At 39.6% G+C, this 16,419-nt stretch overlaps 1 long non-coding RNA gene across 1 annotated transcript; it reads right to left on the reverse strand.

The window, feature by feature from the left end:
* Window positions 1–8,430: 8,430 nt before the first annotated feature.
* LOC117244731 lies at window positions 8,431–16,413 on the reverse strand. The gene is made up of 2 exons (XR_004498326.1): window positions 10,192–16,413; window positions 8,431–8,709 (listed from the first exon to the last, which is right to left on the reverse strand). It is a non-coding gene; the product is annotated as an uncharacterized LOC117244731 (long non-coding RNA).
* Between the last annotated feature and the right edge of the window lie 6 nt (window positions 16,414–16,419).

Consider the following 16,419-nt stretch of genomic DNA (forward strand, 5'->3'; position numbering starts at 1 on the left):
AAGTCTTTCCCATGCTGTGTTTCATATTTCAAATAGCACACAAGAAAACACATGCACTGCTAGTATTTGCAATATATGTTACCAAACAGCTTTTAAAGACTTATTTACAACAGTTTAAGTGTTTTTCTATCTCAACTTTAACACACAAGTAATGTTTTAATGCTTAGTTCTCCATGCTACATGCCCATTTTTGAGTATTCTGTAATTTGAAAACTACAAATCAGACTACCATAGGTTTCTCTTTGATTTTTACCATTTCCATTACCATTTCACTATTTGTCTAAGGTAAGCAAATCAACAACTTTTTCCCAATTCTATGCATGTATCATGGTGACTCCAGCCAAAAGACTACCTCATCGGAACCATTTCAGAAGCAGATCCTTTACTTTACAGCAACATCTCCCAGCCAAGTCTCACCAATGAACTTTAAAACTCAACTTCCCAGCTATAAATCTAAGTATATAGCAAAACTAATAATGCTTCTGTTTGCTGATAGAAGTCCTGACTCCAGTATGGAGTCAACTGGGATTAGAAATGGATGGAATGTGCAAGCATCAGGTATTTAGCAATGTTCACAAAGGTAAATGTGTTGCCAAATTCCTGCTAATAAATGCAGTGTTTTCATAGGAACAATTTCCAATCCTCTCATACACTGTTCAGCAAAGGCCCTATGTCTTTACAAGCTTCCACAGTTACATCATCTTTTGCATATGTAATCAGCAAAAGGATTAACTGTTTGAGATACTCCCTCTTCTACAACATCAATGTTTCAGAAATCAAATTCCTAACATGAATTGCAAACACCCAAAAGGATCTACCTTATTTCATAATGTAAGAACCAAGAAATGCAGGAAGCTGCCTGCAAGATTTATATATTGACACGTGCAGTTTAAGTGAGTTTCCAACAACCTGCAGTTTTTTGACAAGCTCTCAGTTTCATGTTATTTACAGGTTCTAAGGACTCTGGTTCAATTTAGCTTGCACTTATACATCACAGTATTTGAATTCTAACAGCTTTGCTTTACCCTTTACAGTAATTTGTGAAAAAATAAGAGGAATCAATTTTTGAGCCTCAAGGAATCATATTCCAGAAACACTGGTCACTACTAACGTTTGGGTATGATCAAGATTGACAAAATGCACAGGACCATGCACACAGAACATAAACAATTACTAAGTTGTGTGTATGGGTAAGGCCACGATGGCTGAAATTAAGGTTGTCAATTCCTATTATTGCAATTTACAGTGTAACAGATGAAAATACATTTGGTTTGAAACCTTAACCTCCCAACGCATATAAATGAATGCCAATCTATACATCTCCTTTCTAAGCTTTCATACCCCTAGTCTAGACAAGTTTTGCTGATGAGTATGCCAGCATCTTTCTGTTCTTGTGGGTTCCACCACCTCCTTTTATTTCTCCTGCCCTGTTCACAGTGGCCCACCCTGCTACCTGGCACTGATCTCCCCGGCAGGCACCACACCAGGACTTCACACCTGAAGACAGGGATCTGAAAAGTGTCCTAGTGGGGAATAAGTCTCCAGAGCATGGACAGCATATGGGAGCCAAGGGAGCATACTTCTCATTTTTCCTTGCTTCCAGGCTACTTTCCAACTTGTCAGGAGAGGATACCCACATGCACATACTCAAAGAAAAGATTAGTAACTGCAGTATTGAACCAAGTATTCCATATGAAATTAACTGAAAACAGCAGCTATTAACAACCAGAGTTGGAAAACTAAGGACTGCTTGCCTAAAACATCCTGGGTATGAACTTTGAACACCAGAAAGCTGATGGGACTACCTGGTTAGAGATGGTTTAACTCATGACTTTTGTAGCACACAGCTTTCTTCATTAGTCCAAAAGTGGCAGCAGTATTATATTTGCTAATGTTTTCTATTAATAACTTACTTACTAATGATCTCAAACTCTGGAAGTGAAGAGTCAAAGAAAGAAACATTCAGCTCAAAGATTGGTATTTATTTTAGCTAAATCAAGACTGGGAGAAAGGAGTTCAGCAGAGGATAACTAACTGTCCCGGATGAACTTACACCATGGCCACAGAAGACAGATGCAACTAAAACCAAATAGTTGCAGAATGCAACTTAACTACAAACGGTGCAGAAAAATGCAAATAAACCAGTCTCCTTACTTGCATTAGCCTGGAAGGGGCACTTAGATAAGGACTACTGCAGAGAGATCACTTCAGATTTCTGACATTTATGACAAGAAAAGCTAGAAAGTTAGACTGCAACAATAATAAGAAACAGGGTAATCTTTAACGACTGTATTTGTGTAGCTGGACCCTATATATCAGCTGGATTGCAGTGCAGAGGCTGGGAACCCATATTAAAAATGGGTTCTGTGAAATTTGGGCATTCAGAGAAAGCAAGTACTTGGAGGAGTGAAAACCTGTTTTATGAAGAGACTAGGCAGATTTTTATTATTTATCCAAGAAAGGAGAAAAAATATTCAAAACCTAGAAAATAAATTATTAACAGGGTAAGTAAACTAGAAATACGGACTGTATGATTATAAAACCAGAAAAGCTTAAATATGTCAAATTTTAAAGTATAAAAATGAAAAATAAAAAAATCTATTAAAAAGTTACGAACATTGATACTTCGTGTATTGCATAAACGGAGCAATTATGCTACTGATGATATGAAATTTATTAGGACTTAAATATGGGTTAGACATGCACTGGGGTAAAAGGAATATCCAAGAATATGTTGAATTAGTAGTTTTGTCATACCAAAAAAAGTGCTGAACAAAAAGGAAGATAAAAACCTAATGAGTTGGGATTTAAACTGATTTCTGATCTTTAAAAATTCAAAATGTTTTTATGAGGGGGGAAGATTATATCCCATGTAATTTTTGCAGGTTCCAGTAGTCTTTTGAGGTACCTACTCATCTTTACTATCTTGAAGCCAGGATGCTGAACAAAGTGCTACAGGTAATGCTAACTCCTATAATCTCTGTTAATTAAGTGAGCATCAGTACTGTGTATTCAGAGCACAGGCTGTTAGTTACCACTCCTCCCACCTCCCTAGAGTCAAGATAAAACAGAATTGTTTTCCAACAGCTCTCATCTTCTTCACTCTTTACTATTCTGCCCTTAGTACATCTGTGGTCTGTCTACTCTATTTTGCTTCCCTACATCTTTTTCTACCTCTAGTCTGATTTACCCCCATGAATTTTACACATCTCCTAAAGATTATGCTCTGCTCCTTGGTCTCCCCTTGCTCATACAAGCCACGGAGCTTTCCTACTCTGCAGACAGGCTACTTTTTGTCTCCCAAGGCAGACTGAACAAAAGAAAGGTGGAGATCCATTCCCAAGCACCATGAAATCCAAGGACCAAAGTACCACACTGTGGCTGCTAGAGCCAGATAAAACTTCCTATCCACTTTCATATGCAAAAGTCCTTAATACCCCGAAGCTTTCTCGGCTTTTCAGCTGGACAGCTGGCACAGTAAAACACGGCACCTCTCCTCGCAAGCCTTTGTCTTCTCTCTTTATTAGCTTTGTGGTAGCAATTCACTGGCAGAAGTTCAAGCTTACACTGACAGTTACTGCCCATAGGACATTGCTGCACCTCCAGGAAACACGGTTCACTTTATGCCTCAGAAGTACTGTCACACCTGCTCCCCAGCAAGCACAGCTTCACCAGGTGACACGCTGTGAGGAATCTTCCTCTGACTTCTGGATTTGTTTAATTGAAGTATACACACAGATTTTGAAGGAAATAAACTGTCTCCAGAAACAGTGCAGAACAGAGACTCAACAGACTCATGCCCACTCTGAGCCTGACTTGCACGACACCCAGTCATCTGCTCACCCAACACCTTCAGAGACCACTCTACTGCCACATGAGGCTCCTGATCCAGGGCAATATGCAGCCACCCATCTGCTCATGGCAGTGAAGGACCAGAGCAGCTGAGGGAAGGGAAATTGAGGCAATGCCTGTTTCTAAAGCCCTGTATTCACAGCAGGTGTACTAGTACAATTGTTCAGGAAGCAAGCACATCTCCAGTATCCAAAGTTCAGGAATTTGACTTATTCCATATTTAATGAACGTGGCTTTATAAAGCCACCAATCCACCATGAAAGGACTGAGAGGATCATCAAACACCACTCTGGTACACAATTGTTTTCACGTTTCTGGGAATGTTGACCTGCAATCTGTAAACATTTCCACTGTCACCTTGCAGCCCTTTCAGCCACAGCTCAACAGCCACTTTATGAACTCCATTCAGTGACTCCAAGACTGAAAATGTTCGGAGAAAAATAATTTTATTTACAGCTAACACATGGGACTTCAAATAACCAGTAATAAATACTTAACAGGACAAGACAGGCCCATAATTATCTCTCTTTGCCACTAATGACTATAGTGGGTTGGCAAAAGAATTGCAATTTATACCACAGCTTCTTTTGTCATCCCAAGCTGGCACTGGCACTGCTCCTGGGTATTTGCTCCCTGTGTCTTCTCCCTTGGGTGACCAGTCTGTGCATCATACTGTGAACACAACGTATGTTTGCTGCTTAATCTGAAATCTATCTTTTATCACTTCACAGAATGGGTTCTCCACAAAGTCATTTGATGATCACACCAGCTTCTGGGTCAGGGAAGCCCAAAGGCCAGGCAAACCAAGTAGAAGTGGCAATAAAAGAATGGCAGCAACAATCAACGCCACTAAAAATGCCAAAAATGAAGAAGAGTCTTCTGATCGTGTTCTGCAAATAATCTGCAATAAATCAACCTGCCAGGCAAACTGAAGAATAAAAAGCTGGAAAAGTTCCTCTTGTCACTGAAGTTAAAGTATTTCATCTTGAACACACAAGAAAAATTTAATCTCACTGTCAAAATATCTCGCACATAGCAGAGTCACTCTATCAACGGAATGTAATATCTGTAGTCCCACCCTCTGTCTCCATCAATGTGACACTAAGAGCAGTGTCTAAAAACTCTCTGCTGACTTAATACAGCCTGTAACAGCCACTGCAAGAGATGTGAACAAGGTAGTATTTTCATAAAGGACATAGAAGAAATGTAACCAGGACTCTTAATTAAAATTAACAAACTTTCCTGGCTCACAACTTTTTCAACATAACTTTTGTTACACTTCTAAAGTCAGTGAAAATTTCTCACACTTACCAGATTTAAATATATGAATGGTAAAAGTATTGGAAATTATTTGAGTTGCAAGCTCAATCTCCGCTTCACTAAAGAAAATGAGAAAATGCAGTGGCAGATTTTAAAAGAAGGGCAGAAGACCAAAAATGTAATCTCAGAGCTACAGTGGTGTGCACCCAAACCAGCAATCTCCTCTAGATTTTGCTCCCTGTTTGCATAACTCAAGAAAGCTGACATTTACCAGGTAGATGGTGAATCAGGTAAGGTGTATGAGAGAAAAGTTGCTTGAACTCTCTTCACTGCTGATTTGACTCTATACTCCTGGCATTGTACTAGAAACTGGTGTTTCTGCATTCAAGCTTTTTAAAAGGAAAAAAGGCTCTGTCAGCTATTAACTGCAATTAGTTTCTTGTATCATAAATTACATGAATAAATACAAAAGCATCCAACAAGTATTTGGTACACACACATCATTTAATTCAAGTTTAACCCATACTGCCTTTTTTGTTCAATATGAATTATAAATAAATAAATATAACTCCCATCCCTTTTTATTAATCTTATCTAAGATAATAGATGGGATAGGTCTTATGTGAATACATGAGCAGAGCCCAGTAGAAGCACCCAAGGGGAGACACCAGAGCAAGCATTTCCTAAGGCATTAACAGTGAAAAGCAAACAAATGACTCTCCACTGTCTTATCCCCTTCCCATTCAGAAATGCCCCCAAAATACTGCCAGACTTCACTTAGACAAAACAAAATGTCAAAACAAATCCCAGGAAGGTTGCAAAGTCATTAGGTAACTATTATTATTATTGAAAACATAATCAATAAATATGTTCTATTTATAAATGCTCTGTGCTCCTATTAAAGGCACTTAGGGTATTAAAAGACTAATTCACATGCTCTAAGTCTGTGATCCTCAACATGTAGAACAGAATTGAGATAACTACAAACACCCTTATTAGTGCAGTAAAAAAACCCAAAACCCACCGGAAGATAGCTGTAAACTGAATTTTAGAGAAGGAAGACATTTTTAAGAATGTCCTGGTCAAAATATTTGATGTATTCATGGAGACTTCTGAGAACTCTGCCCATTTTGTCATTCTTAACACATTCATTGCCAATATAATATTTATGCATTTCAGTTACTTACAAACTGACTGCACTTTACTACAGCTTACCATCTGTTCTCTGGCTTTATTTTTGGGACATAAAACTCACCTAATTTTCAATCTATGAAGATTTCTTGTAATTCCTACCAATTGTAAAAGCTTTCCTTTCTCAAAAATGAAACAGCATGAAATTGCCAAAATGCACTCTTCTCCCAGTGACTGCTGAAAGTACTGTGGCTCACCTCATCACACTCAGCTGCTGGTTACTTAATAAAATCCATCACAACATTGTATCTGAACAGTATCATTGGCAGACATCTTTAATGCAATATAAAATACAGGCCCCAAGTGACTTTTTTATCATGCTGTTGCAGAGCTAATGCTCCTGCTGAATACACCACAACTCCAGGAACAGGCTCTTGTACAGGCCCAGCAAGTGAATAATCAGCACAGCCACTTGTGACAAACTTTAATTTCTGGCCCTAATCAAATTCTGATTTCACCTTTGACTTTAACAGCTGTGGGTGGAGAAGTGAGGGATCCACAATTCCATGGGATTTGAAGGTGACCTCAGCCCAAATGAGGGCAGCTACCTGAAGCCAGCCACTCCTCCTATTTGCCCTTCTCACTCCAGCGCTGAACTGTGACCGCACACCAGTCTGATGGCAGCTTTTATTTAAAAAGGATGACATGATTACATCCATGCTATGACAAGTGAGGTAGTTCTGCTGAGCCCACAGTGAAAGCTTGCTGGATGGAAACAGCACCCATCTAAGAGCCTATTAATGAAGCCTGGCCCCAGGCAACAGGAGTACAGATGGGTACAATAAAGGTAACACTGCTTCTGCTAAGGAGGCCCTGTGCCCGAGCTAGTACACCCTGCTCTTAGCACGGGCTGACAGCTCGGGCTCAGTGCCACACTGGAGCAGCTCTACAATCCCTTTAAGGAGGCAGGTTGTACCTGGCTGGCACAGTGAGCAATGCAGAAACTGTTCTCTCCTACCACCCAGGTATCTAGATATGCCAAATAAATAATTTACCCTGCTGTACTGGTCAACCAGCAGAACATTTTGAGCCACTTCCTTGCACAGCAAACACTGGCATGTGAAAGTGTTCCAGAAGAAGAGCTAAGGCAGCCCAGAGTGACAGAAAGGAGTGCTAATTCTGCAAGTGGTCAGAGACCGTCTCCTTTCCCACTAACAGGGAGAAAAGAGGACTGTCGCTACAATAATTAAAGAAGTATCTCAGAGCAGAAAATGATGCCAAGTTAGCAAGGCTAAGATCCATCTAAAAGAAGGTGCACGTGTTCCCTTTTTCCACTCTGTAGAGCTGTCAGAACTTGAGATTTCCACCTGACCTGCCAGAGTCATTCAGATGAATATTATCTTTGTTCTCCTCCATATGCATTTCTATATTTTATGGTCTTTTGCTGCCTCACCATACATTCTGGCAGAAGAAGAACTACCTAAATGCTGCATGACATATTTTTGACAACCTTTTGACTTGTTGTAAGGATCTCTGTCCATCTGCCAAGCAACCTTTAAACATTCCAGGTCTGAGGCATCAGCTGGAAGAACTGTTGCAATTCCAAGCCTGGGGCAGCCTGCAAGTATGTAGGGAGAGTCTCTACATATTTTTATTAAATAAAGGGTTATCTCTGAGGTGAAGGAACTACTGAAACTTGTTTCCAGCAATCAACTACAGGAGTGATGAATGACTGCTCAGCAGAGTCACTCTCCTAAAGTAGAGAACTAAGATGTTGTTAGGACGAGGGTATTTAATACAGGACTGCCTCCTGTACAGGCTGCGCTCTATAGATGTGCTAGGGAAATCCACAGGCTCGGTCACTAGGTCTGTGACAAACACTTATGTGAGCAAAGCTAAAGCTACTTTGAAACTATACAGATCACTCAGCTCTCTTTTGGTGCTCTGAGCAGGTCATGAACAACTTTCAAAAAGACACAAATAAAAACCAGAGCATTACACAGGCCTACACCACTGGTTACTATGAGTGCTCCAAGCCCAAGGGTCAAAAATACAATCTAGTATTATAGTAGTAATCTCAGACCTGTAAGAGAAAAAGGAATCACCTCCATACAGGTGTTTCCTTAATAGTATTAATTTAAATGAATACCAGGTATGATTTAATGGAATAATGTGATAAAGCCAGAGAACCAAATAAACATGTTTATTATTACCTGAAATCTCTTTATTCCAAAGAAATGTTTTCAGAGTCTCTGTTACAGTGTGAAAATATTAATAGACACATGTAATTTATCAGAATAGATACTGTAAGACTGGACCAAAGGCTCTTAGAGATCACACTGATTAAATATGACATTCTAAAGCAATATTAATGTAAATTTACATTTCTGAAACATAAATCTTCTGGGAAGTCCCAGGTATTCAGGAGACTTTCCTGTTAATAAAGTAAACGTTTCCTTTTCCACCCTGTAATGAAGGAGAGCAACTGTCAGTATTTAGAGTTCTTCGTATGGTTTCAAATGTTAAATTAGAGACCTGAATTTCATAATCCATCTGTAACAATAATAATAATAATAATAATAATAATAATAATGCTGAGGTTTAAATAATGCAGGTCACCTCAGCAAAATACTGCACACTGAAAAGGGTCAGATACTGGAATCCCAAAGTTACACGTATTGCACTTGCTTTCATACCATTCTTCTGTTTCAGAGAATATCAAATCAGTTGGGGAACTTAGGGCAAGCGAGTTTCAGGTATTTATAAGCTGCACAGTTACGCTCTACTTGAGAATTTTAGGTAGAATTTGTGTCTGCTGAGGTTTTGTCTGTTGGTGAGAAGAGACAGTTCCATGGTTAATGTTTCTAATCTACTTCTGAATGTCAGTGGCCAAAGCATCAACTCATAAAAAAATGTTACTTCAGATATTTATGCTGCAAGCTTGACAGACATGAAGTATTTAAACAAACAGTACTCATTCCAATTGCTACTTGGAAAATATGTGGTATTTTTAGAGTTCAACCCATAGTATAAAAGCATGAAGTTATATAACTTAGTAAATATTAGAAAGTCTTGTTTTAAAAAAACTGGAACACTTCTAATGAGTTCAGAAAGAAAACACAACAAAATGGATGTTTCAGACCAATACTTTCACTATTTTATTATTAAGTATCTTTAGAAATGGTCACCTGAAAGTAAGACCAAGTTATTCATACAAAGCTGACAAGTACCAAGTATCAAGTCAGATCTCTGAAAAAAAAAAAAAAAAATAGAAATAACCTGTATTCTCAAAAGCAACATAGTTTTGGGGTTTTTTTTCCCTCTTATGATTTAATAGCTTTGTTTCATTTTTAACATGCAGTGTAAAACATTTTATGCTTTCCTTCCAGGAAGTGAAAACCTTTGAATTCTTTCTGAGGCTGGAGTGCTAGAGTAGAGTATGCCCAAGAAAAACAGCACTTCCTTACAAACCTTGTCCTTGTCAATTTCTGAGTGCATCCTATTCACAAAATTAATTGGAACACTAAAACCAAAAGATCTAGGTCTTAAACCACAGCTTAGACTTGGAAATATTTTTAAATCCTAAAATTGCTCTGGCTTTACTAGTTTTATTGAAAACATTGTTGCTTGGTCAATTAGCACTAGTTTTGAAGCATCATCAGACTATGCTGCTTAATGCACCAAAATTAAACCCAGCCTCTCTCTATAAATCAACTGAAATGCAGTAGTGATGAAACTTTATAGCAAAATAATTCTGACTAACATTATCAACCAAGTGGATTCTAGTTTATTTTTCATGTACTTTTTAAATTTGCCTTGGAAGTGCAGGAGGGCTTTTTAAAGAATGATCACATATATGCCTGCCAGGCAGATCTACTCCACAAAAGCATCATCTCCAAAGAAAGAGTAATGTTTCTCAAATTAACTGGAGTTTAAGACCTCCATTACCTGTGAGCAACATGGCTGTCCCCATGGAACAAATCACATGGGGTGTGATTTGCTGGTAATGCTGAAGGTCTGCAATGACCGGAGTAAGCAATGGGAGCTTACAAGCTGACGTACCAGAAAGGGCAAGAGGAAGAAACAGAATCCATGTTTTACATCAATGTGTTGCACACTAAAGAAAATCTCCATTTTGCTTTCTGCAACCACAGTCTTGCAAGCATTTCTGCTGGCAGCACTGCCAGCTCAGGCTCTGGTTTCTTCTAAATTTTTTTCTTTCTTACACCTTTACACTTGTCTGTGAAGGTGTCTAGTAAATGGAACTGGGCAACCAATTTGCACTACAGACAAGGAAACACAACTAATTTCTAGCCTGGAGCAGTTCTCTGATCCAGTTCACAGGCAGTCGTACTGGTGCTACTGGCACAGGAACAGGAGCAGGAACAGGGAAGGTGGAGCAGAGTCTACCCTGCTGCAGCCAGGCCTGTCAATGAAAGCAAAGTAGATCAAATCATGAGTACAGGTGTCACAAGACTGTGGCAAGCCAACAAAGATACTGAAAAAAACACCTCTATTCTGTAATTTGATTACTGTTGTGATGACTCTGGTTAAGAATGGGAGGCTGGAAACAGGATGAGTATTTTTTTATATAATCAACTTTAGCTTTCTGAGGACTGGGTAGAAATGTAATTTTCAAACAGCCACGTTACTAACAAAGCAGCTATCTGCAGCAGGTAACATACTTTTTCCTCTCCCCAGTCCAGGGTAATGTGCACTGGTTACACATGCCACATTAACTTTACACTGCAACTTCCAGGCCAGTAGTTTCAGCCACCATTAATTATTTTACAATCTGGAAGTCAGGCCAAGGCACTTATCAGTTTGTAGCAAAAGTGACACTACAGTGAGACACTACAGCCAGCTCACTGCCCAGGTGCCTTGGGCCAACTGACAGGACGTGCACGTAATTGCTGGACCCGGACCCCTTCTGGAGCTTCATATTTCAACTAGGGCTTCATTAAAAATATCTTATGTATAATTCCACCCTGTTGACTGGGCTCTCCATAAAGAAAGGTACCTAAGAGGTACACTGACCTAACCTCTTGAGAAGACTGATAAGGAGCAGTTAGCTCAGTCACACAGGTGTCACCAGGCTTTTAAAACAAGGAAATTTCCCTAGTTTGGTTTGTTGTTGCTATTGTTTATTTTTTGACTTACTGCATTCTTAGTTTTCCTAGCTGCAAAGACAAACTCATGTGGCTCTGATTGCTATGGACAGAGTCCAACTCTTCTTTCTTTCACTCTAAGTCATGGATATGCTGCCATTCCCCAAGATGGGTCTGCTGACACAGCTCTCTGCTGCTGAAGGGAGAAAGCTGTGACCCCCTCCTTCCCTCCCCTACTGTCACTGCAAATCTGCATTGGTGCTTGTGCTAACAGCATCTCAATCACCAGGCAATTCAGCTCACTCATGCAGGAGAAAATGATCTACTAAAAAGGACAGTTCGGACAGTTCTGTCCTGGGTTAGTGATTTGAAATGGCTTATTACATTTTATATATAGTCAACACTACAGACAATGTAAAGGGACGGTCCAGCACCAGGAGGGAGAGGGCAAGAGGACTGTCACCTGAGAGCCAGACAGTTGTATCAGCTCAGACAAAACCACAGCAACAGATTACTTGTTGGTTACACAGTACCCTTCTTCACACATTCCCTCCCTTTTTGTCTCCCAGATTTTTCCTATCAGCACAATAAGAAAATCTGGATGAGTTTCACAAAGAGGGAAGGGGTCCCACACCTACAGTAATGCCCTAGGGTTTGTTTTTTTTTTTCAAGAGAAAGAAAGCTCACTACAATCCAGAAAGGTGTAAATGTACAAATCCTGCTCATATTGCATGCTACTTGGAGCAATGGACAGGCACCAGTGGATTTTGAGGCCAAGCCAGCTACACACAGCCAGATGATGTGTCATCAGAAAAAATAGGCAAGAAAATAATGCTTCCCATCCATTATTTAATGGTGTATAAAAGATAATGAGAGAGATTTTACAGATGAGAAGATGTTTTGCTATTCAAGCCCCAGGAAAGGTACAAGGAAAAGTAAAATCCAGTTGATACTGGAACAGCATAGAGAATGAGACATTTAGGGTAGCGCCTATAAAAAAAGTGCACGTAATATTGGACCCAAAATGTCACAGGAGGTTGCTGTTTTGGAAGAGATGGTTAAAATATTGCAGCAAAGAGCTGCAGTGAACAGCCACAGACAAATTTACAATGTGAAGAATAAAAAAAAAGGAAGTAAAGGATGTGCACAGAGAATTTGCTAAAAAACATACACAAAAGGTGTTTAAGACAAGTAAATAAGCATCACAACAAATCAGTTTAATACATGATATTGAAGTTTGGGAACAGTTGTTGCTTATGTTCATTTGCTCATGGTTAGCACATGTAAGGACTCAGACTTAGCTGAATGATCCAGCTCTGTGGCAAGAAGAAAACTCCAGCAGGATCTATGCCATCCAGCTTAGGTATAAATACAGCAATAATTTAAAAGTTTTTACTTAGGCTGCGTTTTCTTATTTAGCAGCAGAGCTGCTTGAGCTGCCCTTATCTCCCTGCTCATTCCAGCCCCATCCCTTCCCCTGATTACACTGGTACAGCAGCAATCAGGGAAAGGAATGATCCACATGAAAATGAACCAGGCTCCACACCTCTCAAACAGCTGGATCATTTCCCCACGCAGTAGCCCAAGCATTTGTGCAAGTGCAATGGAAAAGACATGGAAGATGCTTTGGCCAGTATTACTACCCAAAAATGCTATGAGGAGCTATGGTTCCAGGTCATCAGCCAGTAGATAAGCTTAAAGAATTCCTGGATTTCTTAGGCTACCTGCTCTTTTGTAAGTTTAGAAATCTATTTGAAAAAGCTTCTGCCTAAAGAAGAAAATACAATCCAGCTTTAGTTCTGCCATGTGCATGGAAAAGGAGTTTTCCTGATTTCCTCATTGACTAAACAGGCTATCACTATACACTTAGAAGATCAGAGATTTTTACAAATCACTTTAACTATCCCCTCCAAAAAGTGTGAAAGCATCAAAGATAGAGATTTTTATTTCAGCTTCCTGCACTAAGGTAGCTTCAAAACAGTTCACTGCAAGGCTTCCTGCAACTGTGTCTCCAGTAGCCAGGGCAGTCTCCCATCAGAGAACATCTGAAAAGTAACAAAATCCAGAACAGCAATTGGCAGGACTCTCTTACCTTCAGAACCATTTTTCCACCTTTCACCTAATGGTTTTATTTTATTTTTTTTTTCCCCACAAAGTATCAACTCTTTTTAACAAATCTCAGGACAAAAACAGGAATGCTTATTCTTTTAGGATAATATCCTGTACCTCTCTGCACTCCACTCAAAAATCACTGCAAGTACTACCAAGTATCAGCGCTTCTCTAAACTTGTGTGTATGTACATATTTTAGGTAAACCATATACATGTATCTAAACAGGAACATGCTTCCTCCAAATTCTTTATCCTCTCATCTTAAAGTGGCTCTTCCAACACTGACTTTTTTTTCCACTTAACACATAATACTATAAATCCAACACTGCCAGACAACAACAGCAGTAGAGAACCCTTGGCTGTTTTTGAGTGCTTTTTTTACCTGAAAGGCCAACTAGAGCCAGGCACATTTTCACCTCCTGTGCAGCTGAAAAGGCTGTTTTAGAAATTTGGAAAGCTGGAAGGTGTTGTATTCATTCTCACTCACCTTTTTAATTGCAGTACAATAAAGTCATCAAAAAGCTTTGAAGAACAAAATAGGTATCAATGCTTTCATGCTGGGGGATGTACATAGATCATTAATGGCAGGCTGCTCAGGTTTTCCTAATCACTACAAAATATGATCTCAGGCTACAGATGAGGCAACACAATTTCTGAATCAGTTAAAAAAAATAAAAAAAAAATAAAATCACTGCCTTGTCATGAACATGAAGCTGTGTGCAGGTAAGGTACCAGGAAGCTCAAACTGAATTGGGTAGATCTGTAGATGAGGACTGCCTGTCACTTCCCATAAAACTAACTTTAGTTAGATTAGTGGCAGAAAGCTAACACGGCCTTCTCTCTGCACCAAAGCCTTGAGAAGTGTGGCATGAGTAACTGATCTCCACTTGCTTCCAGAGATCCAAAAATAGAGGTGAAGTGTGAATATCCCATTTGTTTCAAAACGGTGCCAACAGAAATTCCGAGTTGGGGCCTTGTCTTCTATCAAAATACGCACCTACAGAGCTGTAGCTGCACTTAGGCAATAAGAGGCTGCTTCTTACTGCAGCAGAACAGCTACTCTGCAGAGTAAGATCTACAGATTTTGTATAGCAATAGCTGTGCTGGTGCAGGTTTCCAAGAAAATGCCAGATTGATGACTTGACACGAGATGTTTTTGAATCTTCTGTATTCACCCCTCTCCCCCTTCCAGACCCTTGGGGTGTTTTTTGTGTTGGGTTTTTTTGTTTGACTGGTTCTTTACTTTTTTTTTACCCAGATTAGTAGACACACCTATCACCAAACATATGACAAAAAAATTGATTATATGCAGACCATTCAGTGCAGATCCAAACACCATATTTAGAGTACAAATCTGAATACTGGTGTTCTCTCAATTAAATGAAAGCATTAAAATTGATTACACTCTTCTTTAGTACATGCAACAATTTCATTTTAGGTCTGCAGTAAGTGATGCTTAGCAAATACACAACCACCTCTCTGTTCCCTTTTCTCTCTGATCTGTGAGGGGACAAAGCTTGTGAGGAAATGCAGAGATCTGTATTTGTAAATATGGATCTGAGAGTCTTCCACTCTATTATGAAAGAGAATAAAATAAAATGCTTTTTTCTAAAACTACAGAAAACAACCAGCAAGGATTTTTCTGTCCCATTTTTGTATTTAAAATGTAGTGCGTATTCCATCAAATGAAGAATGAATGAAATACACCAACAATTACACTCTCTTTAATCACTATCAGCAGCTACATTTCTTACTGAATGTCTGTTAATCAATTAAAAGTTTAGAAACCCTCTTCTCATGTTGGTATTACACAGTGAAGTGATGTACAGCATCTTTGGCCTTCATTTCAAAAGACGTGGTGGAAGCGAAAGAAAACAAAGTCACATACAAGGAAGTATACATGTGAATCACAAATATCCATTTTGAACAAAACCTATTTCAGTGGCTTCGTATTTTACTGTATAAATCCACATTTGTTGATACAAGGAAGAAAGGATGCAAGTAGTCTCATCATTTCTATATTCTATAATAGTGTTTAGTGATGGTCACAAAGGGACTAAACACAGATACATGATATTTCTAAGAAGTCTCTGGTCTTTTATTTAAGAAATAGGAAACACATTTCTAACCCCAGGGGAAAAAAAAAAAAAAAAAAAGACAGGTGTTATTCCAGAAGCAGATTGTGAGCAGGCATTCCAATATTTAGGAGGAAGACACAAAAATTTAAAAAGTGTTTCATGAACAAAAATCATATGACCATTATTTAAAACTTTTTATCTTTGTACTTATTTAAGAGGTGTAACAATCTTTGCTTAAAAAGTTTTTGAAGTCTGCCACGTTGTTTTTGCTTACTACTGTAACACAAAATTGCAGCTATCCAGGATTTGAAATTAGAACAAAGTCAAAACACTGCCTTCTATTCTAGGCAAGAAAAGAGGAAAAAAAGCCCCCCAGCTGCAGCAAGGCAAGGCTGGTGTAAGGCGGAAAAAGGCATTTGAGCTGACATTTGTTATAAAAGCTGGGATAGAGGTCAAATCCTGTTCGCTGTGCAGCACCCAAGTCTGTGGAAAACTGGCAAAAGCAAATCCCAAACCGAGATTTACCAGCCGCAGTCTGGCTCAAGTTCACTTTGGGTTAAAAATACTACCAGGGGAGAAGCAGCGCGGCAAGAGGGAACCGTATCCCTGTTACGTGACCTGCGCGCCGGGCTCGGGCTCTGCCCGCGGGTCCCGCCCGGAGCGCGGTGTTGGGTGACCGGCACCGCTGCCCGGCGCGGCCTCCCGGAGACGGAGTAACAGCGAACCACCAGACCAAGCGCTGCCCCGGCTTCCGAGCACAGATTTTATTAAAAGCTTCTCGTTACAGAGCCGGGCAGCGCCCCACGCACTCGTGTCCATCACGGCGGGAGTCTGTTTGTTTATCCGTACAGCGCGCTCGGGGCGCCGGGGAAGCGGAAC

This window comes from Parus major, chromosome 7 (assembly GCF_001522545.3).
Source record: "Parus major isolate Abel chromosome 7, Parus_major1.1, whole genome shotgun sequence".
In the NCBI taxonomy this organism is placed as follows: domain Eukaryota; kingdom Metazoa; phylum Chordata; class Aves; order Passeriformes; family Paridae; genus Parus; species Parus major.